A 22,446-nucleotide genomic window follows, 5' to 3' on the forward strand; every position below is an offset into this window, starting at 1 on the left:
AAGGCCCTGGCCTGGGAAGGAACCCGGCACAGAGAAGGAGCAGACGGGAGGCCAGAGGGCCTGGAGCTGCTGGAGGAAGGGGGAGGACAAATCGAGAGGAGGCAGGAAGCAGGAGGCCTGGTAAAGACTTGGCTTTTATTCCAAATGCCCTGGAAAAGTCACTGTGACTTTGAAGTGGAGAAGTGCCCCACGTGGGCTAGGGGGTAGTCCTCAGGGCACAGGGTGGAGAGAATTTTTACCTCCAAAATGCCATCTGGGGGGATCTCTTTCCTTTTAGGCTGGTGTGGTGGATTCTGGGGTCCTCCAGAAATGGGGGGTCAGCTCTGAGACCATGTCCCCGTCTCCTCTCCACTCGTCTTGCCAAGTGGCACCACCCGTTGGCAGTCTGAGTCTGTGCCTCGCACAGGCTGGAAGACTGGGATGGAAAGGGGCTTCGTTAGTGTGTTCTTGCCAGCGTGGGGGCAGCCTCTTGAAGGAAAGGGGATGTCTATTCAGATCACACAAGCCCTCTGTGTTTCTGCCTGGCCTAACTAAGCATGACAGGACTGCTGGGGCCTGACCCCTAAATTCCTCTGCACCCCCAGGGCCTGGCAGCTCCTTGTTCCTCTTCCAGAGCCTGATGGGGGTCACTGATAGGGTTAGAGAAGGAGCCAGAACTGTGGACAAGGATGAATAGGCGGCTTGAGTGCCCACAAGTACCCACGAGAGACCTTCATGAGAACCACCAGGCCCGAGGAGAGAAGCCCAGCCACTGTGGGCCAGCTCCATTACAGGAGAGGAGAGGGAAGCAAAAAAAAACAAAAAAAAAAAGGTGGGGGCATTGGGCCCCAGAAAGGCCTCCCAGGAGCAGTGTGGAATGCAGCCCCCTTGGTTTACCTGTGTCCCTTGGATGCTCCTGGTCTGGGGATGAGAATGGGAGTGCGGAGACTGGGGCAGGTGACTGACCATCCTCCCGGGGTCAGCTCCCTGGACGCTGCGTCTCACCAGTCTCCCAGGCATGGCCCGTGTGTTATGGGGAGACTGCGTGCACCCCAGAGCTGACATCCAGCACGGTATTAGCAATAGCAAATAATCAGGCACTCTGGAGAATTACACCTTGCTCCCCCTTCCTTAGGGTGCACAGGCATCTCAGAAACTGCTGTCTGGGGCTCAGGGGCCGCATAGAGCTCGGCAGTGGCCCGGCCGAGCTGACAGGCAGAGCAGCGGACAGAGAGTCACGTAACCACTCGTTTTAACCAAGGGTCACCTTTTATCCTCATTTTACAAGTTCAAAACCCTAGTGCTATTGAAGTATTTTTGGAAATCGTAGAAGAGCGTGAAGAGGGAGACAAAAGAGCCCCACCCGGAGACAAACACTTGTAACGCTGTGGCAAGGCCTTACAGTCACTATTTCATGCATCTCTATGTCCATCAATACTATAAATAGACTTTTATAGTCTCCAGTTCTCACTAATAGCAACATTTTCTCCCATCATTAGTGTTCCTTACCTTGATAATAGCTCATGTTTATTGAGCACATAAAGGTGTCAGGTTCTGTTTGGCACAAGCTTTACACATATAGATTCAACACAAACAATGCAACAAAGTAAATCTGTTGTTCATCTCACAGACAAGGAGTCCAAGGACAGAGATGGTAAGTAGTTCGTGTAAGGTCCAGCAGATACAACATTGCAAAGCCCACTCGTGTTGCTTGATGCTGACCCCTCCCTCTGGTCGCCGTCCCCCCTATGGGTAATGTAGGCTCTGCACTCGACACTGACTAGCTGCATGAGGATTTCCTTTAAAACTTCCTATAGTAGATGTTAGAGCTGTTTCTTTACGCATCTTTAGTTCCTTAGAATGATTTCTGGAAGAATGGGGCAAGGCCCAAGGACGTGTATATTTAATTTTTTTTTTTTTAATCTTGAAATAATTTTAGAGTCTCAAGAAATAGCAGAAATAGTACAGAAAGGTCTTGGCTCCCTACAATGATAACATCTCATATAACCACAGTACCCTAGCAAAATCAGGAAATGAACATTGGTGGTACACTATTTGCCAAGCGACACACCTTATTCGGAGTGCAACAGTTCTTATACACGCTCTTTTATCTCCTGTATAGATGCATGGTGGTGGTGAGATTTTTCAGGCCTTAAAGTGTGTTGTCAAAATGTTCTCCAGACAGCTTGTGGGGAAAAGTGTGTGTGCCGACTGTGCCCGTGGGGTGTTGTTGAACGGACCCGGGAAGTGGTGTCCAGAAATCAGAGAGCGTGGTCAGGTTGCTAGGGAAACCCAGCCGTCCCAGCCCGGAGGCCCACATCCACGGCTAAGACCTCGCGGTAGGCATGTGACCTGCCCGTCCCAGTACCGTCAGCTCAGCGGTCCTCAGGGTGTGTCTTTTTCCGGAGGGCAAGATGGTGGCCTGAATTTTTGGCAGGCACTGCAGAAAGAACACCAGGCTGTGGATCAGGAGAGCTGAGTTTAAGTCCTCATGTGACCTCAGGTCAGCCAGCAAGTCCCCTGCAGGTCATTGTCTCACCTGTACAGTGCAAGAGTAACACAGATGCTCGTCCAGTTGGGAGGCTGACCTGCCTACGCTTGCTGTCGTCTTGGGTACCACAGTTCAGCAGGGGCTGCACCTGGCCGATGACAATGATTCTCAGCGTCGGTCAGCTCTTGTGCCAAGTGCCATGCAGTCGCTTGCTCCCAACAGGATTGCTGGGAAGTGGTTACTCTTCCCACCCGCGGGTGAGGACAGGGGGTCAGAGGTGGCCAGCGGTGGTCCTCACCGGCCCAGGGGCCACGGCTAACGGCCCATCAGGCCGCCTTCCTTCCGAATCTGTGCCGCCAGTCAAAGGCGATCTTTTCCCAGACCGAGGATGGCCCATCAGCCGAGGGTTTAGACGTGGCTGCCTGTGATCCCCAGCTAAAACCTCCAACGGGCTCTCAAGATGAGCTCCAAGGCCCCTTCTGGTAGTTGAGCCAATTTGATATTGCTGTGAAGTAAGTGCTGCCGAAATGTAAAAGCATGGAGATGAGTTCCAGATGGATTTTCCAGAGGGCTTGGGGTTTTACTCATTCTGAAAAGGAGGCAGGTAGCGAATTTCACTGCTGTCACTTGACGCAGGAGGTTACTGTCTCCCAGAGTGAGAATAGAGGGCACCCTCGTCACTTCTGATAAGTGTCGTGCCCTGGAATCTTAAGCCACAGCCAGTCCCACTGAGAGAGTTCTATAGGTTGGCATCAAAGAGCCAGTGGGGCTATTTGACAGAAAAGGCAAAAGCCAACCTTTTTTTTTTTTTTTTTTTTAAGATTGACTTATTTATTATAGAGAGAGAATGAGCAGGGGAGGGCAGTGAGAGAGAATCTCAAGCAGACTCCCCACTGAGCGCAGAGTCCCTTGTGGGGCTGGATTTCAGGACCCATGCCATCACGACCTGAGCTGAAATGAAGATCAGCCCATACTTTTCCGAAGTCCGTCGATAGGTGGGATGCATCTGAGGGGGCGTGTGTACGGTCACACGACTGGGTGCAGGATCCCTGGAAGCAGTCGGCCCTCAGCATGCTCAGACAGACATCTTCAGGACTCACAAAACTGTACTGGTGAATGGGGACAGACAAGGGTCCAGAGCAATGTGACTGCTTGAGCCCTCCGACCCCCACCCCGGCAAGGCTTCAGCAGTGCAGAATTCTAGCTTCACTTGCCAGGTTAGGGGGACATCACGTGAGCTGATTTGGGGACTCCATTCTTGGAATTTCTCTTAAAACACAGCAGTTAAGTTTTGCTGTAGATCAGAGACAAGTTGACGAACTCAGAAAGGTCATGTGGAGTGATGAAGGGTCGGGCTGGTATTTATGTTCCGAAACAGAAGTTGGTCCACGTAGTTACCTGCTGCGGTTTGCCACCAGGTGAGCTAAAGGGAAGGAAAGATCTCGGCTTGGGGTCTGGGTGGCAAGCAGGACTTTTCTTGAGGATGATTCTGGGGGAGCCGTCCAAGACCAAGATTCTCGACTGGTTGGGGAAAGGCAGGGAGTCAGCAGTGACCATATCATTCAGTGTATCCCCTGATAAATACTTCTCCTTTAAAAAACAAAAAACAAAAAACACGTAATGACCTTTCAGCCATTCTTAGAGTTATTCCACCTGTAGCAATCAGCCACAAATCAGTAATGTAAGATACACTGAAAATCATCTGTGCACAAATATATTGTTCTGAGTATTATTTACAGTGGTGGGCACTGGAAACAAATGTTCAATAAAATGGAGAAAGCTAAATAAAACAATGTGATCTCTGGTTGAAATATTATGAAGTCACAGAGCGATGCTCACTAAGAGTAATAACGGAACAATAGTGGTGCCGCTGTGTTAATGACTAGATGGCGTCCACGCCTGTAGTCTCAGCAGTACCTCTCAGTCCTTCCACAGAAAGTTATTTCAAAATGGTGAATATGGGTATGGTTGGTTATTTTTCTCTTCAACTTTTCTGCACTTTGAATAAGGCCTATGGGTTACTTTTGTTAAGGCAAATATACAGGATGTGCTCTAGTTTTTTTTTTTTTTTTAAAGAAAAGTAAAATGAGTTATTTTTATTTTTTTATTATGTTAGTCACCATACAGTCCCTCATTAGCGTTTGATGTCGTGTTCCATGACTCATTGTTTGTGTATGACACCCAGGGCTCCATGCGGTACCTGCCCTCCTTGCTACCCATCACCGGGCTCACCCATGCCCCCAGTCTCCTCCCCTCTAAAACCCTCAGTTTGTTTCTTCAGGTCCTTAGTCTCTCATGGTTCGTCTCCCCCTCCGATGTCCCCCCTTCATTTTTCCCTCCTTTCTCCTAATGTCCTCCATGTTATTCCTTATGATCCATAAGTAAGAGAACCCGTATGATAATTGACTCTCTCTGCTTGACTTAATTCACTCAGCATAATCGCCTCCAGTCCCATCCATGTTGATGCAAATGGTGGGCATTCATCCTTTCTGATGGCTGAGTAATACTCCATTGTATATATGGACCACATCTTCTTTATCTGTTCATCTGTTGAAGGGCATCTTGGCTCTTTCCACAGTTTGGTGACTGTGGAACTGCTACTATGGATATTGGGGTGCACATGGCCCTTCTTTTCACTACATCTGTATCTTTGGGGTAAATACCCAGTAGTGCAATTGCTGGGTCATAGGGTAGCTCTATTTCCAACCTTTCTAGGAACCTCCACACTATTTTCCAGAGTGGCCGCACCAACTTGCATTCCCACTAACAGTGTAAGAGAGTTCCCCTTTCTCTGCATCCTCTCCAACCTTTGTTGTTTCTTGTCCGTTGTTGCCATTCTGACTGTTGTGAAGTGGTATCCCAATGTGATTTTGATGTCAATTTTCCTGACGGTTAATGACATTGAACAACCCGGAAGGGGCAGGGCGAACTTGACTGGGGATAGGTATGTGCCTTCAATTTAGAATGCACGGAGCCAGCCGTCCTGTACAGAGTTTAGGTGGGGGTTGGGGGAGAGAAGAAAGAAGGAGAACCACCACCAGGAGTCTTTGGGTAATGACAATACAGAGATCTAAAGCCACGGAAGACTCCAAGCAGGAAGAGGGATAGCCCAGACCCCAGGTCCTTTTTTTTTTTTTTTAAATAAAGATTTTATTTATTTATTTGTCAGAGAGAGGGAGAGAGAATACAAGCAGGGGAAGTGGGAGAGGGAGAAGCAGGCTTCTGAGCAGAGAGCCTGATGTGGCACTCGATCCCAGGATACTGGGATCATGACCTGAGCTGAAGGCAGACACTTAACGACTGAGCTACCCAGATGCCCCAGGTCCTGCAGACAGGACAAGCTGGACATGGGCAGCCAGTACAGAAGTGTACCCCCAGGAATAATGGGCACTCCACATTTGGAGGACAGAGACATGTCCGGAGAAGAGGCAGCTCAGTGGGGCGGAGGGTAAAGGAGTGGGAAAATGAAGGAGGGGCAGAGTATTAGCAGGTGTGTAGGGGACCCCCACCTTGCAGGCAGGTGACTGGGGGAGGGAGGTCACAGGAACTCAGCAGGGATTATATATAGCTCTCACGGCCAAGATGGGGAATCTAGGGCAGGAGTTGGAGGCAACGGTGATAAAGATACTTAAGCGAACGTTGCCCAGACCATTGGGAAAAGTTGCAGAAGAAAGGCAAACAAGCTTGTCGCCCAGGGGAAAGGCCCCTGAGTTCAGCCAGTCATGAGATGGGAAGTGGCGGGCCGGGTACACTTGCGAGTTTCATCCACACTGATTCTAGGTCAGCTCATTCTGCCAAAACCGGCCCTGGATCCAAGTTTACTGCTCCAGGGCTCTGGCACACCAGGGTCGCTGCTCTTTGAAGGTTAATCAGGAGTAGGGCCAAGAAGGGCAGCTCCCTGGTTTGCAGGAGGGCTGGGGAGTGACAGTTTCAGAGGGCCCACCAGGTGCAAAGAGTCTTATCTCATTTCATCCTAACAATAAACTCATGAAGAAGGCGTTATTTATCTTTAAAGTATTGTTTTTTGTTTAGAGCAGGTTTGGGCTCACCACGAAACTGAAGGGCAAGCACAGAGACTCCCCATGTATCCCTGGCCCTTTAGGTTTTATTAATGCCCTTCTCACATCAGAGGAAGCTGAGGCCTGGAGCGCTTGCAAAAGCTCTCCCACAAGTGTGCAGAGGCCAGATTTGAAATGAGGCTTCTGCCACCTTCCAGGGTCTCATGTGAATGAGAAGGCTTTACAGCAGGGGTCCACACACAGTGGCTCATACGCCGAGTCAAGCCTGCCACCTGTTTTCATACGGCTCACCAACGGCAAATAGTTTTTGCATTTTCAGGTGGTTGGGAGGGTGGGGAGACTATTTTGTGGCACTTGAAAAGTATATGAAATTCACATTTGTGCCTATAAATACAATTTTATGGGAACTTGGCCATATCCATTCTTTTATGGATTGTCTCTGTTTATGCTACAAATTGAGGAGACAGACTCCTCATGGCCCGCAGAGCCTAAAATATTTACTGTTCAGCCCTTTCCACAAAGTTTGCAGACCCTGCTTTATAGAGACATAATCATCACATTACTAAGTATTTCTTTTAATCTTGTTAGATTTATGCTGGCTGGGATGCCATAGACCAGGAAGTTTCCAAAAGATGCTATTTTGGGGATTCTTGGCACTCCTTTAGATGAGAACAACTCTCTTTAAAAGGTTCTATAAAGTTAGGCATCTGGGAATATTTCATTTGAAGAAAAGGTTCCACTGTTAAACAAATAAACACTAAGAAGTTTGAATATCAAGACTTTTCTCCCAGAAAAAGAAAATATATGTGATGAGGATTATCCAGGCAAACTGGAAAATATATCCTGGGCATAGTCTATATTCTATTAAAGAACCCTTGGGCAGAGAACTATCCCACTAGACCCAGGTAACTTCCACTATTCAGCCTGATGAATGGGGCATGGGAATAATCACACCAAGCTACTTAATTAAGAGGAAGAAAGGGACAAAGTGACTCCCCCAAGGTCACTTGTTTTGTTAGGGGCAGACACAGCGTGGGCCCCTGGGTTTTACACTTTCTACACTGCTGTGATCCTAGGGATTGGCACTCATGGAGACCACTCATGGGGATTTGAGCCTGATGAGTCTTAACGGACACGGGTTTTCTTTGATTTATTTTTCCATTGGTAAATCTTTCTAAACATATCTCTAAAAGATACAGACCTTAAGAAACAGTAACCATAACCATGTTATCACATCCAGAGCAGTTAACAATCATTCCTTGATGTGGTGAAACCCAGTCAGTTTTCAGATTCCTGATTTTGACATGGGGGAGAAGTTCAAGTGGGTCAGGGTTCGGAATGCTCTTTCTGATGCTCAGTAGCCTTGTGACCTTGAGGAAGTTGTGTGACCCTTCTGAGCCTTAGTCTCATCATCGGTGAAATGGCACAAATCTAATAGCGTAATTGCTGTCGTGAAGATTGGGTATTATTCAATTGGTAAAGTCCTTGTAAAAGGTAGCACAGGGTCAGCTCTTAATCACTGATGCTGACAGTGTGATAATTACGGCATTATCAGACATAAGCAGAGCTCGGTCACCAACCGCAGGGTGCTTGGCACTGGGCTGGTTTTAGCATTGCAAGGCTTGAGTTCTGGGAGCCCACCCAGTCCCAGCAGACCAGGATGATTGGTCACCCCTCGCAGGCCAGCCAGACTAGCGAGGCGTCAGAGGTGCTACTCACCCAAGCTCCTGGAATCGACACAGAACGGATTTCTCAAGCACTTTATTATTTGGGTGATGCAATCGGCAGGACTGCTGGATGGGATCCCAGATTCTCTATAAATAGACTTGCATTGTTCGAGAACCTCAGACCTGGTGCTGATCATCGTGGAATTACGGGCTTTAACTGCTCCCACCACTCAGATGCAGAGTGTCCTCTGAGCACCAGTGTCCGTGCTCATTCCCACCTGGGGAAGGAGTGCAGCCACTCAGTATAATGTAAGCAATTGCAAAAGGCCAGCGCATTTTAGGGAAATGGTATGGAGTTTATGTAGACCAATTCCCTCATTCTAGCAACGGAAAGGCTGAGGGCTAAAGAGGTCAGGTAACTTTTCTCCTGTCTTCCAGCAAACTGGAGATAGCTGAGCTGCCCAGGGGTGTCCTTGACGCTTGGGACTCTCTGCGGAGCCACTCCTGTGTGGAGGCGTGCAAAACATGGTGGAGAGTTGGGCCTGAAGCTCTCTCTTCTCTGGATGGTCTGCTCTGCAAAGTTTACACAACCTGAGAAATGTGTGTGTTCAAAGTGCCGGGCACTGGGGCCTGACCCCATGGAAGGAGAGACCCAGGAGACCTGGGATTGGTGGAGCATGTCCCCACCCGGGAGCGAGCATCTTGGCCACTTCTGGCGGGAGAAGGGAAAAGATCGCCTTCTAAAATGGCAACGGCAGAGTGCGGAGAGTTCATTTCCGACTGGAAATAGAATGATGAGACCTGCTGGTCACTGGCCAATTCAGTTCATGTTGGAAGCCAGATCCGAGAATTGAGGAGAAAATTGCCCCCTCTGGGGCCTGCCTTTTTTTCTTTTTATGATTATTAATTTACCAAACATTTATTAAGCATCTGCTTTGTGTCAGGCACTGGTCTGGGTTCAGTGAGCATGGCAGCCACGATGTTACAAACTCATAGAACATAGTCTAGTGGCAAAGACGGACCGGACAAAGAATAGAACTAATGCAAGCTGTACTTAGCTGTATGACGGAAGAAGGAAGGAAGGAGGAAGGAGGGAGTAACAAGCAACCAAGGTGATTTCCAAAGAGGAGATTTTTCTTAGCTGAATCCTAAGGCATGAGAAAGGGTCTAAAGAAAGGAGTTAACAGAATTCTGGATAAGTAAAAAAAAATTTTTTTTAAACTGTCTTACCAAATCCGGTGCATTTTGTACCTAACGATAAATGACTAACACGACTGAAATTTTAGGTAAAATTTTATTGACATGACTGCATGCTGAATAGAGACATCAAGCTGCACGTTGTTTTTAAAGAATGCTGGACTCGTGTTAATTTCAGACAATCTGAGCATCATCTAGAATCCAAGTGAGAAACACTTGGCAGGAACCCACCTTGTTCCCAGAACTAAAATCCCTATCTTCACAAAACAGCGTAAGATACCCTACTGAATGAAATCAGATTTTTTTTTTTAAGTGAAAATGAGATGAAAAGGATTGAGAAGGAGCCAAGTGATAGTTAAGTTAATCTTCAGGGGAGGGAAAACATGTCAGAAAATATAAACCAGATCAGGCCAACCCACGTTACAGTTCTGCAGAGGGAATTAAATTCCTATGGAAAAACAAGTCTCTGATTATGAAAGGATTTGACTGTGTGGAAGAATCTGGAACATCCACCCTATTAAAAATACTTGTAAAACCAGGGGAATCATGTAAGAAATTAGCTGAGAGAAGGGGGAGAATGCGGGCTGCCTGAAATAGAGTTATTATTTCAGACGCCGTATCATATTCGTAAGACTGCAACACAGAAAATTGCTTTAGTACGAAAAGCAAAATTTATGATCAGGTAGTACCGTTTAATTCTAAGTGGCTCTGTTAACCCTTTCTACACAGCTCTGGGTGTCCTAACCATGAGAAGTTAATTAAAAAAAAAAAAAAAGTAAGCCCCATGTATGTAACACGTGGTGCCTTTGTTTTCTGATCCAAATAAGATAAGATAAAGCCAGAATTAATCCAAGCCCAGGGGTGAACCTTCTTTGCAGTTTCCTGGGGACAGAATAAAACAAACAGACAAAAACACACCGTTATGTGTTAAGAGATGTTGAGATTAGCAAGAATCTGTCCCAAACTGGGCAGGTAAAGCAGGAACTATTAAGAAAAGATGTCCTTAGTATAATCAATGTTATAAGCACTCTTAGAAGGAAACGAAAAGTTATAGCCATTCTGGAAGCACACAGGCAGTGGTTGCTTTCTAAAGCAATTGTTTCAGCGAACGAGTGTCTGATTCGGGCGTGCTGCAGCAGTGTCTCCCATCTTCTGTTCTATCAATTGCGTAGCTTTGATAGAAAACACCAGTGGGAGTTAGCTAAGGCACATCCAGATACAACTTTTGTTTTGTTTTCACCGACAGAGCCTTCCAGGAAGGTGCCTTTGTTCCGGCTGCCGCTAATGAGGGTTGGTTGAGGGTGGTTAGGACGGCTAAGCAGTTTGCAAATGGCCACCCATTACTTCCATTGGGGAAGTGGTGCCTCGGGAAACGTTTGCAACAGAATGTTTTGGGCTGTTGCAGCAAAAACCCTCTTCCCTCCTCCATAATGCCAGTTCACCAAGTGCCTAATTTCACAAAGCTCAGCAAAGAAGAGTCAGTTACTGTGTCAGTTACTGAACCAGACTGGATTCAACTGGGTGAGCCAAGGGAGAAGCAAGTTTCCCGTGGTGCACGTGGGCATTAGCAAAGGGAAGTTGGGGATCCTTCTCAGTGGACGTGGGGTTCATTTTCCTTTCCCATTGAGATGCCGTCAGTTCCCAGATGCCATTTCCTTCTTCAGCTGTTTTCCTTTGGACTCACCTTCTGAGCTTGCTTCTGGTTCGATTGAAAGGTCACCCACTCCGGGAGGCCTTCCCTGACTCCTCATTCGAAAACAGTCCCCACCCCACCCCCAACTTCTCCATTGAGCTCTATCCACCATGATGTATTTTCTTCATAGCACTTATCACTCGCTGATATTTTCTTGTTATTGATTGAATTTGTTTGTTTATATACTCTGCCTCCTGTATACCGAATGTGAGTTCCATTAGAACAGGAGCCATCTGGGAGGCTAAGATGGTATCTGGCAGAGTTGGCAGTCAGAATTATTGAAAGGTGGCTGGCTGGATGGGTGGATGGACAGACAGATGGGCATAAAAACTTCCAGTCTGGGTACCCTTCACTCTTCGGCGTTTTTTCAGGCCAAGTACAGATGTTGACTTCCTATACTCATTTCCGTCCACCACTAGATAACTTTTCTACCCATCACATGTTTCAACCCATGTACCAACACAGCTACTAAAATTTAAAATTTTAGTATTAAAATTTAACCATTTCTTGTTGGAAATTGGATCTCCTCTCCAATTTCTGGGAGAGGTCTATGCCCTTTTTCCTCTCTTTTCTCATTAATAGCGAACTGAAGAACATATTGAAATATTTAAGTATAGCCACCAAATAAAACCACCCGGCAAAGGAAGGCAAACATAGCAAAGGGGACTCGGACTTTTGTTTTAGAGGTCCAAATTCTGGGTGTCTGTGTGTGAGGTCAGTGTGTTTTTGGAACTGAGGCCCATGAGATGAGTGAGAAGGCCAGATGGTGGCTTTCGTATGATTTGTGCCATGACTCTTGCAAGTGATGCGAAATTCAGACAGGTAAGTGGTTCCTCCTTAAAGATCAGGCTACTCTTTAGATTTGGACAGTTCAGAGCAGTCGTTCACGAATTGGTACCCAGTGTTTACATAGGGGTGCCCCTTGCTTCCCGGCAAACTGAGAGGGTAGAGGGAGAGAAGCACAGGAAGGTGCTGTTGGCTAGAGCAGGGCTGATGGGGTTGTGGGGTTTTTCCAGTGGGATGCGGAGGTTAGTCAAAATGGCACCATAGGGACAGACTGTGAGGAAGGTGGAGAGGAAGAAGAATCTGGCACATCTTGACAAGACAGAAAATTTGTAACTGGGAAATCCAGTCTACCGTTTTTTGTTCATTTTTAAAAAAGGTAGGATTGGGGCGCCTGGGTGGCTCAGTGGGTTAAAGCCTCTGCATTCAGCTCAGGTCATGATCCCAGGGTCCTGGGATCGAGCCCCACATCGGGCTCTCTGCTCAGTGGGGAGCCTGCTTCCTCCTCTCTCTCTGCCTGCCTCTCTACCTACTTGTGATCTCTCTGTCAAATGAATAAATAAAGTCTTAAAAAAAAAAAAAAAGATTGTTGGATGGACAAGTGTAATTTGCTTCAGATGTCTGTTCAGCCTCCCCAAGTCAGTTTTTACATACAGCCTTCCCTCACTCATAGCCACCCTATGGGACCCCAAACCGCAGTGCCACCCCATGCCCCTGTGCCCTTGCCCTGCTCCCCCCTACAGTGTTTTCTCCAAGCAGAGCAGAAGGAGTCCTGGGCCATCCTTGATGACCCATTTCAAACAAGGATTTGGGCAAATCCTTTGCTGGACCTTCTTGGACATGGCTTCATATGGCTCCCTGTGGCCTTCACACCCCCATAAACCTTCCCCCTGTGCTGACATAGTGTGCTTAAAAATCGCTCTTTCCCTCCAGCCCTTAAAGAGCAGGGGCTCTACTTCTTCAGCCCTACCCACTTAGCCCCTTGCCCCTGGCACTGCAAGGCACCGAGTCACCCATTTGTTCAGTCAGTAGGTAGTTTTGGAGCACCTGCCATGTGCCAGGACGATTCTGAGTTCCGGGGTTTCAGCAATAAACAGAACATTTGTTGGAGGCCGTCCCGGGTTTCGTTGGTTGTTGAGGACAGACAGCAAGCAAGTAGTCCCCACTCTCCCCACCCCCGAACATACGCACACAGGTGACTGCCCGTTGTGAGACTGCTGGGAGGACATGAGCAGAGTTTGGGGCTTAGGGCTACCTGGGCAGAATGGGTCAGGAAGGCCTCTTGGTGGAGGTGATGGGGTTCATTCCAGACTGAATGGAGGGCTGTTCGTTGAGAGTCTAGAATTCACTTCCATTCACCAGCCTGGTATGGGTATGAGTAAGGACCCTGTCCTTCAGTGCTTTGGCATTTGAATTTTGGAGCTTTGCTCACTGCAAACCAGAGAACTCTGCCAGCAGCCTCCACAGCGGGGGAACATGTCATCCTGGTTTGTCCAGAACTTGCCCAGTTATAATGGGATGACCCTGGGTTCCAGGAAACCCCTCAGTCCCAAGCAAACCAGGGTAGTCGGTGACACTGCGTAAGAGTGACCAGACATCCCTCAGTTGCCGCACAGGACATGGGAGCACTAGACGGTGGGGAGGCATGCAGATAGCTCAGATGGGCAGAATTTCAGAAGCAGCGAAGGGAGAATGCAGTAGAACATCGAGTTACAAGATCAGAAGCTACAAGCCAGCATGGCCTTGACTGAACTTTTCAGTTTTCAGTGAGACAACACGCACGGACACATGGCCAGAGTGGCAAACCACAACAGGGTTTTGTGACCCAGGGAGTGCCTGTGAGAAGCCAGGCTGAGAAAGGTACCCAGATCTCCTGGGCCTGTGGCCAGCATGGTCAGGGCAACAGGATGTGACAAGATGAGATTGCATCTGCACTGGGTTCCCTCGGAGCCCTCACTTCCCCTGGTGACCACCTGCCTCACAGGGGCTCAGAGCAATCACGGCCAGGTCCACAGAAGAGCCTGAGGAACCAGGGGTAGGGTGGGAAGGTGGGGTCAAGCTCAGATCCAGCCTCCCCTGTGAGAGAGAGATCCGGCCTGCCCGGAGTGGCCAGGTTAAGTAAAAATAAAAAACACTCAGTTAAATTTTAATTTCAGATAAATTGCTGATGTGTGTGTGTGTGTGTGTATAAGTATATCCCCTATTGTATGGGGCATACTTACATAAAAATATTTATTGCTTATCTGAAATTCAAATTAAATTCAGTGACTTGTATTTTAATCTGCAACCCCACTGCCCATTTCCAGAGCAGCATTCTGCCTAGCACTGGTCCTGTTAGCACCCCCCCCACCCCCAAGGCATGAGGCCCCAGATGCAGGAATACAGTTTGGCAACAACAACTCTAAGTGTTACATTTTAGCTCAAATTCACAGAGTAGCCCAAATTTCATTTTCTCCAATACCTGGTCACAGACTTTTAAAAGAAATAAACTGAACATTCAAAATAAGCCAAAAAGAGTGGATTATGGTGCCCTGGCTCTATCAGATACAGTGGAAACCTAAAAGTTAAGAAGAGAGGGTACCTTTCTCCAGGAGCCTGGAAAGAAGCATGAAGGCTCCACCGTGACCTCTCTTCCAGCCAGGGGCAGCTCCCACTCTGGGAGAGATTGGTTTGCAGCTACAAAGCTGCCTTCAGGGCTAGTGGAGGCTAGATTTTGTCTAAGGGGACCAGAGGTAAGAGTTGCCTGTCACAGGGGACTCCTGGAAGGAAGAACCTCGGACTGGCTCAGGCTCAGGATCCTTTAGTGAGGACTGCGGGGCACATTCCAGAAGCCACCAGCTGTGCACAGAGGCAGGAGCAGAACATGAAGGGAGGATAGTCCAAAGTGGGAAAGGGTGATGGAAACCAGAGCAGGGGGAATCAAGCAAAGAAGACTCATTGTCACGAGTCACCAGTGTGGGGTGCGAAGACCGCGGCCTGTGGGGCCATCTCACCTGACCAGTGGTTCTTAACTGCAGGGGGTGGGGGGGCGGGCAGAGAAAGTGCTCCTTAAGGGACATTTGGCAACATCTGCAAACACTCCGGGGTTGTCACAACAGGGTAAGTTGTCGCTGCTGGCATCTAGTCACCCAGGCCCCCGGATACCGCTCAGCACCCTAGAATACTCAGGACAGTTCCATACACGGAAGAATTGTCCAACCCAAGGCCTCTAGTGCTGAGCTTGAGGAACCCCAGGATAGACTGAATGGCGTAAGGACAACACCGTTCCTTCTCACGAGTGGCCTCTGAGTCTTTGGAGTGTTCAGGTCCCCCCAGCCGCCCCCCGAAAGCCCAGGAGACGTGCAAAGGAGAACCACCCCTAAGCTGGAAGAACTGTGAGAAGTGAGAATTACGGGGGTGGGTATCCTCCAACCAGTCATTCCCAGTGGTTCCTTTGCCAAAGTGTGTGCTTATTAACCAATTACAGCAGAGATTTACAGAGTGGAATTACATTTTCATTTAAGAAGGACCAACACCATTCCCTCCCAAGCCACTAGCAAATTCTGTGGGGCTTTAATGTGACCAAAGACAGAGTCAGCCTAATAGAGCCTGGGTGTTAATGGGCGCTTGGGATTTATACTTTAATTGTCTGCACGGCTCCCTGTCTCACGGAGGTATTTGTCTTGGTACGTGGACACCAACAGCGTGCTATAACATTACACACAGGATTATGAGGGGTTTTTTAATTATTATTTCATCTGTAATTATAGGCAAGATCAGTTTATTATTTAGAAATCCTTGAAAACATTTTAATTGAAATGGTCAGTGGCCTTTAACTGACCCTGTCTTAAAATACACCCTGGCAACCGAAGTGTGTTCAGCTCCCGGGTTAATAAGGAGAGTCTCTGTTCTAAACCAAATCATAAGCATTATTTAAAATTTTGGATTTGAGGTTTTTTTTTTTTCTTTTTAGATTTATGGCACAGTTGAAATGAGGTCAAGTAGAAGCACTAAAGAATTTAATTAGAAATGTCCTCGCATGCTCCCTATCGCTGTAAACCTCGCATAGGTTGTCCCTGGAGGGCTTGGAGTCAATGGAGATGGCATGTTTTTTTTTTTTTTTTTTTTTTTTAACTCCTAATAAGAAGGAGCTACAGTCTGCTGCCATGGGTTCAGTAGGGAGAAGAGGAGAGGTGCCTAGAGACACCAGGCATGGTCGGCTCGGAAAAAGACTAGAGCCCCTCGTGTGGCCTCAGGGCCAGGCCTCAGCAAGAGCATTCATTAATTTATTGCACACATTTCCTGAGCATTTTCTGTGTCTCAGCGCCGTGCCAGGGGCTGGGAGCCCCGGGCTGAGTTGCGGTGGATGTTCTCACAAGGAGCTCATGAGTGAATGCAGCAAGCAGAAGGACTGGTCCGATGACACAGAACAGCACCTTTGCTTCCTCCTAGAGAATGTGCAGGGATCGATGGGCCCCAAAGCCTGGAAGGCTGGACTTGCCTGGGGAATCTGTCAACTGGCAGTCTTTGCCCAGGATGTGGGTCTTGAAGCATGCACAGCTGGGTGGACCTGGAGGTGGGGCGGTGGGGAGGGAGAGGCGACCCCAGGTAGAGGAGCCACCCGCGCCGACACACAGACATTGGCTGGGCCGCTGTACCAGAACCATGCGATGTCCTGGCATTGCTCTGACCAAGAGAGCCAACTGGGCCTGTGAGTTATGGCAGGGAGAGATGCCAGGAAGTGAGTGATCCCATTTGAAAGTCAGATGCTTGATTCAAAGATCTTCTTCTACTTGTTGAAGCCCTCTCTGGGACCCCACCAGCCAAGGGTCCGGCTAGGATGGGCTGCAGAAGTGTCGGTTTTGGGACCCAGCTGGGCTTCCAGTTGTGTGCTAGGGCAGTAGTGCTGGCATTTCTGAGGAGGGCATCTGGGGAGAGGGCCAGGAAGGACACCTGGGTTCTGGGGAGGCTTGACTGACAGTAGGAAATGGGAGAGGGCGCCTCTTGCCCTTGACTTTGCAGCCGAACCGCACTGTCAGCAGAGTTCATACGGTGGCCACCGTCACGACCGTGCTTACGCTAGCACCACTTACTGAGTTCCTGGGGTCCTCCGTGTTTTACTCTATTATTATTTAACCCTTATAACAGCCTGTATGGTCAGGTATTTCTAGAGGCTGACCTTCCCTCCGCAGTACTGCAGTGAGGAATTACCAGCCATCACCAACTAAATTCATTCCTTGTAACGTACCCTAGAGAGTCACCCATGTGGGAAGCAGCTTGATGCAAATCAAGGCTCCCAGAGCAGCTGCCCCAGTGGCTTTCAGTTGGAGGCTCACATTTGGCAAAAAATCTGTTTTCTTTTTATACTGTATGGGGCTTCTCTCCTGGGCTTACATTCCCATGGGCCAAGCATCCTCCAGAGTAAGTGAGATAGAAATGAATTGACTGCCAGTTGCTTTCAGGATTCCCCCAGGGCATCCCAAAGTAAATTTTGCTTATGCCACATGTATCAGTCAGCTTTTGCTGCATAACAAACCACCCCCAAAATGCAGGGCCTTAAAGCAGCAATCATTATAATCGCTCACCTGTCTGGTCTGTAGGCTTGGGGTCAGTTGATTCAGGCTGGGTTTGGCTCCAGGCTACGGCCTGGGTTCCTGTCTACTTTGTGTGGCTCTCATTTTCCTCAGACTAGTGCTCCCCAGGGAGCACTTCCCTCGTGGTGAATGGCCTAAGTGTAAAAAGGCACATCTAGCAATGCAAGAGCGTTTCAATTCCCTGCTCGTCTGTCTGCTCTTATCCCACTGCAAAGCAAGTCACATGGCCAAGTTCTTAATGAGACTCCGGTGGCTGCATTGCCTCTTACCCATCTCTGGCAGGACTGGCATAGGCACTGGGTGGGGTCTTTATCTGGGGGGTAGTATGAGCTAGCCCTTCGCTGGGCAATTGAAGGCAGGGGCTGTCCCTGCCTGCTTTATGCTGGGACAAAGACACTGACTTTTGTCAGTTGGTATTTTCAAGCTTGAGAAACACAACTGTGGCTCTTCCTTTGAAAGAATCCTGAAGCAGACTTTAGCAAAATAAGTTGCTTTGCTAGATGAATATAACTCTTATTGCATTTGAAAAATAAATGTGCACTAAAAGTAATTAACGCATGTTGGTTCATGAATAATACACTATTTTACAACTATTTGCCGAGCATAATGAGACAAGCTACTAAATTGACAATGAATGCTCTATTATGTGATTGCCAACTGTTTTATAAGATATTGAACATATTCATTTCTCCTGCCATCATGTGTATTGTCAAGCTATTGCTTTTTAATAAATTAATTTTCCAGACATCCCTGGGGGTCTTTGTTTGAAATCTGGCTGAGGGCAAAAAGAAAGTTAATTGTGTGGTCTGTGCTGAACTCCCCTTGTCTGGCGGCTCACAGACAACTGTCACAGTGGGCAGCCCCGGAGTAAACACTGCGTGGGGCGCTTGAGTGTGGGAGATGCCACCACAGCCAGGAGCGGTGTGGGAAGACCCAGCAGTGCCTTGAAAATGAAGAGGCTGCTTCCCCCAGAGGTCTTGGGAGGCTAGGAAGGTGTCTGATCCATTTCTTGAAATATCTAATGAAAGCAAAAATGAGCATTCGATCCTATTCTATTCTATGAGCCTTTTTCTTGAACCTGCTTGTCTACTATTTTTCGAATGTCAGTGTCACTTTTGATGGGGGGTTTTCCTGGCTTCCCATCTCCTCCCAGTAAGGCAGAGCTGGGTCCTTTCCACTGGATCCCACAGTGCCTCTGCTCACTTCCATCAGAGCATTTGTCATGACGCCTTCCTCACTCACACTGCCCCGGGTGCAGGACTCTGGAGGAAGTAGCTGCCCGATCCCCATAAACTGAACCCCTTGGGCGATTACAGAGCCCCGTGTCCTGTTGCCCCCTGCAGTTGTGCGAGTCTACAAATGGCCAGTTTATGGATCTGTTTCCGGTTCCTGGTCTGAGTTCTGGGGTTAACCCATACGGGAGTCCTGCACCTGTGTTTCAGGTATTAGATGGGCCTGATGTTAGGTGCTTCACAGTTGTTTGTTCAGTGACTAAATGACCCATCCCATAGATGTGTTTTCCTGTTGTTTAGGCAAAGATCCTTCTTTGTTGCATCAAAAACCTGGGTGGGTAGTTGCTCATTAAGCATGGCCTGTCTTTATGGTAACACTTTTCCAGCTATTATGAACTGGCATGTTCTTTCTGGGACTTCTGCCCTGTCTGATCCTATCAAATGCAGGGGCACTTTCGAAGGAAAATTTAGTTGCTTTCAGGAAATAAATTTGTTTCATAGAACAAATAACTTCAGATGCGTATTTACTTGGGCATTTTGATTTTTAATTATCTGTTCTCTAGCCAAACTTCACCCAAAGCTTATGTGCCACGGGGGCAAGGCGGGAAGGGCATAAACCCCAAGCTCCCTGTCTCATAGTGGGTGAAGCCTGTTTCTAGAACCGTCTCTGTGAACTTCTCCATGATCTGGACTGGGATGTTGGACTGTCTGGGGGCTCTAACTTCTTTTCTTTAAACACTAAGGGAATTGTCAAGTTGATAGGGAACACCCAAATTCTGGAATATTATACCGGCGTTACCAAAAGTGGCATTAAGCACACAGAAATGTTCTTGTAGAAAGTTTGCAAAGTATGTAAGTGTCTCAAGTTAAGTGGGAGGGAAGGAAGGAAATGTGCTTTTATTCATATCTCTCTGCGCTCATCGTGCTTTTATTCATATCTCTCCGCACTCATCTCTTGCAGGCACAGCCATGTTAATAGACCACAGTGTATTTTCTGTGTTTTTCATGTGTATACCGTCTCCATAGCTATATTCACATTTCTATAATATTTGCTTTCCTGTTTTCTTCTCTCTGCAGTGTGTGTCCTCCCTTTACCAATGGGTTGGAGTGAACCGATAGAAAGATAGGCGGGCGGATGCCTGATAACTAGACAGCCAATGACATGTAGGTACAAGTCACACTTGAATCAAATGGGCAAACAAGCATTTTCCCTTAGTGCTTGGTGCTGAGACCGCGGTCTTCCGCCCCAGAACGTAGGTCATTTTATTTCCACTTCTTCCGATTTTCAGGACCTAGACTGCACTCCCATAGGACTTCCTTTAGGTACGTATCTGATTTTAGGCTAAAAGATAAAATGCAGCAAGAACTCGTGTCCAGTTTTACCCCCAAAACCAGGTCAGCATACCAAAATGGCAGCATCTCCCTCCCCTGTCCTTGCCTGGGTCATTAACAGTTGCCCCCAAAAGCACTGGGCTTTTTGGAGACATCAGTACCCTGTCCCAGAGGAGCGCACTGGCAAAGAGCCAGCCTGGGGACCTCTCCAGCTGAGCCGCCTCCTCTCTGGACGGCGTATCCAGGTGGGAACAGTGGCTTGGCTGTTCTGTCGGGTCTGCCTCTAAGCTCTTTTTCCCCATTTCCAGAGGCCAAGCTAATGTGACTACACAGAAAAACATGACATTTCTTATTTCCATTGCTTTTGGGGTGATTTTAAAAATAAACATCTGAACCAGACCCGCCTGACAAACTTCAGTCAGCATTCGACAAAGGGGGATCGTAAATTTGGGGCGAAGATACGGACAGAATGCAGCCCTACCCCCACTGAACGAAAGAAGACACTCTTGAGGAGAAGTGGGGGCAATCCAATGTGTGCTTGACTTGCCCCCAAATAAAAGGGTGGCCGAGGATCTCGGGGGCCCCTTTTGCTGTTACATAAGTGCAATTTATTCAAACAAAGGGGGGGGCTGTCATCTTAGAATGTCCCATTCCGAAGGGACGCTGCGTGATGGGAAACAGACACCCACTGCACGCCCGGGCGCCAGCGATTTCCCCGCCTCATTCATTTCTTCCGTCTCTAAAAGCAGCCGTGTGGAGTGGGCATGTTCAGGGCAGCCTCTTTGTAAACCAGAGAGGCACTACTTCTTGCTGATGGTTGATCAGCGGTGGTCCTGGGATGTGTCCTGTGCTCATTTCATTGTAATGCAGGGATTCTCTGGGCTGTAGCATTCTTCAAAGTCCATGGGCCTGTTTTCACAGGTGATAACGCTAAGACTTGCCCCGTTTGCTCAAGGCCACCAGTAAGGCCAAGGCAGGGTCAAGGCCAGGCTTCCTGTGCCTGACGTCGAGTCCAGCGCTCAGACATACGTGAAGCGCAGTGTTTCCCCCTCAGTCATGTCTGTGAGTCTGTCTCCTGCACGTCCTTTCTGCCACGTCCAGTGGTGCCCACATCAACAGCCCCTTAGCAGGCCACGGGACAGACGTCATGGTCAAATTAGGGTGCTAGAAAGAGCTTCCTCTGACATTAGCTCCTCCTGTGCCCATTCCTCAGAACGTTTCTGTGTGATTCAGTTCTAGGAAGTTAACTGCTTAAGAACCAGGGATGTTTTCTCAAGGCAAGAACTTTTCTGCAGATTCGCTCAGCAAGCATGTGACTGGATGCTAACATTCTCGCTGGGTGACTGATGTTTACCTCTCCAGAATGGAGGGTTTGGTGTAGTGCTAAATTTTATTATAATTCTTTCCCATAAGCAACTATCCTGCAAATGGATAAGAGCTCCTTATAATTAGATGGCGGTGCTGTGTGGTTATCACTGCATGTGGAAGGGCTCAAAAGATGGAGTTAAATTAATACGCAGGCGGCGGCCAGCTTCGGAGTCACGGAGCTCAGCTCGTTCTGAGAACAGGGGAATCTAGGACCACTCTCCCCACGAGGTTAGGACCAAAGCCAGCACTTCGCACTTGGAAATGGAGAGGAGTTCCATCAGAGATATTTCCATCAGGTGCCTCGTGCAGAACCAAGTTCCTGCCCCGCGCCACTTCTCTGCATGGCGCACGGGAGACCCCAGGGCTCGAACAGCTCACCGATGTCCTCGCTCCCCTGTCCCCGCATGGATGAGGAACCACATGGCCTCTAGGCAGTGCCCCTCACTGCCTGAGCACCGGGCCCTGGCTTCAGGTTGTTCGTAATTTTCTGACACTTCTATGGCTCTTGTGCTCTCCTCTGGGGCTGGCCATTCTCTCCGAGTCCGGAGTGAGCTCCACGGACAATGGAAAGGGAGCTCTAACTGCAGGTGTAGGGTTGGGGCAGGTGTTCAGTAGAGATGTCCTGCAAGACACCCGTCTTCTAGATGAACCTTGGGTACCCACAAGCCCCTCCCCTAACAGTTGTTACTGTCACTGCTGTGTCCACGGCTCCTCCAAGCCCTGTTCCCAAAAGAGCAGGAGAGTTATTCCGGCCAGTGAGGGGCATGGGATTTAAAGTTCAAGTCACAAAAATTTAAAAAAAAAATTTTTTTTTTTTTTACCTGCTTCTATGAACCAGGTGCTGAACAAGCCCTTCATCTTCGTAAGTTCCCGGGCCTGGGGGCTCCAAGGAGGCAGATGACGCCCCAGGGTCATTCAGCTGGGAGGGTGAGGAGTGAGACCGGGCTCATCTCGCTGGGCTTGCTCTACCACTTAGATGCTTTCCTCAAGGACATCTCTGTCCTCCCGATCCTCGGTGGTCTGCTCTGGTGTTACTCACCTTGTGCCAGCTCAGACCCAGCGTGACGTTGCTGGAAGGAGAAAATGGGGTGCGCTTGGGCGAGGGTCGCCGC

General features: G+C 48.4%; 2 protein-coding genes across 4 annotated transcripts in view; one reads left to right on the forward strand and one right to left on the reverse strand.

Annotated features, from left to right (window-relative positions):
* MAF (MAF bZIP transcription factor) overlaps positions 1-22,446 on the forward strand; it is a gene marked incomplete at its 3' end in the record, with an annotated part of 332,573 nt that overhangs the window by 301,521 nt on the left and 8,606 nt on the right. The gene's annotated exons all lie outside the window — the stretch shown is intronic.
* The window catches only part of WWOX (WW domain containing oxidoreductase), a 958,224-nt gene continuing 945,064 nt past the window's right edge, over positions 9,287-22,446 (reverse strand). The window contains exon 10 of the mRNA XM_082711173.1: positions 9,287-9,304. The gene's annotated coding sequence lies outside the window, so the exon portion shown is untranslated. The remainder of the gene's footprint in view (positions 9,305-22,446) is intronic.

The sequence above is a fragment of the Mustela nivalis genome (assembly GCF_964662115.1).
Source record: "Mustela nivalis genome assembly, chromosome: 18".
Taxonomy (NCBI): Eukaryota; Metazoa; Chordata; class Mammalia; order Carnivora; family Mustelidae; genus Mustela; species Mustela nivalis.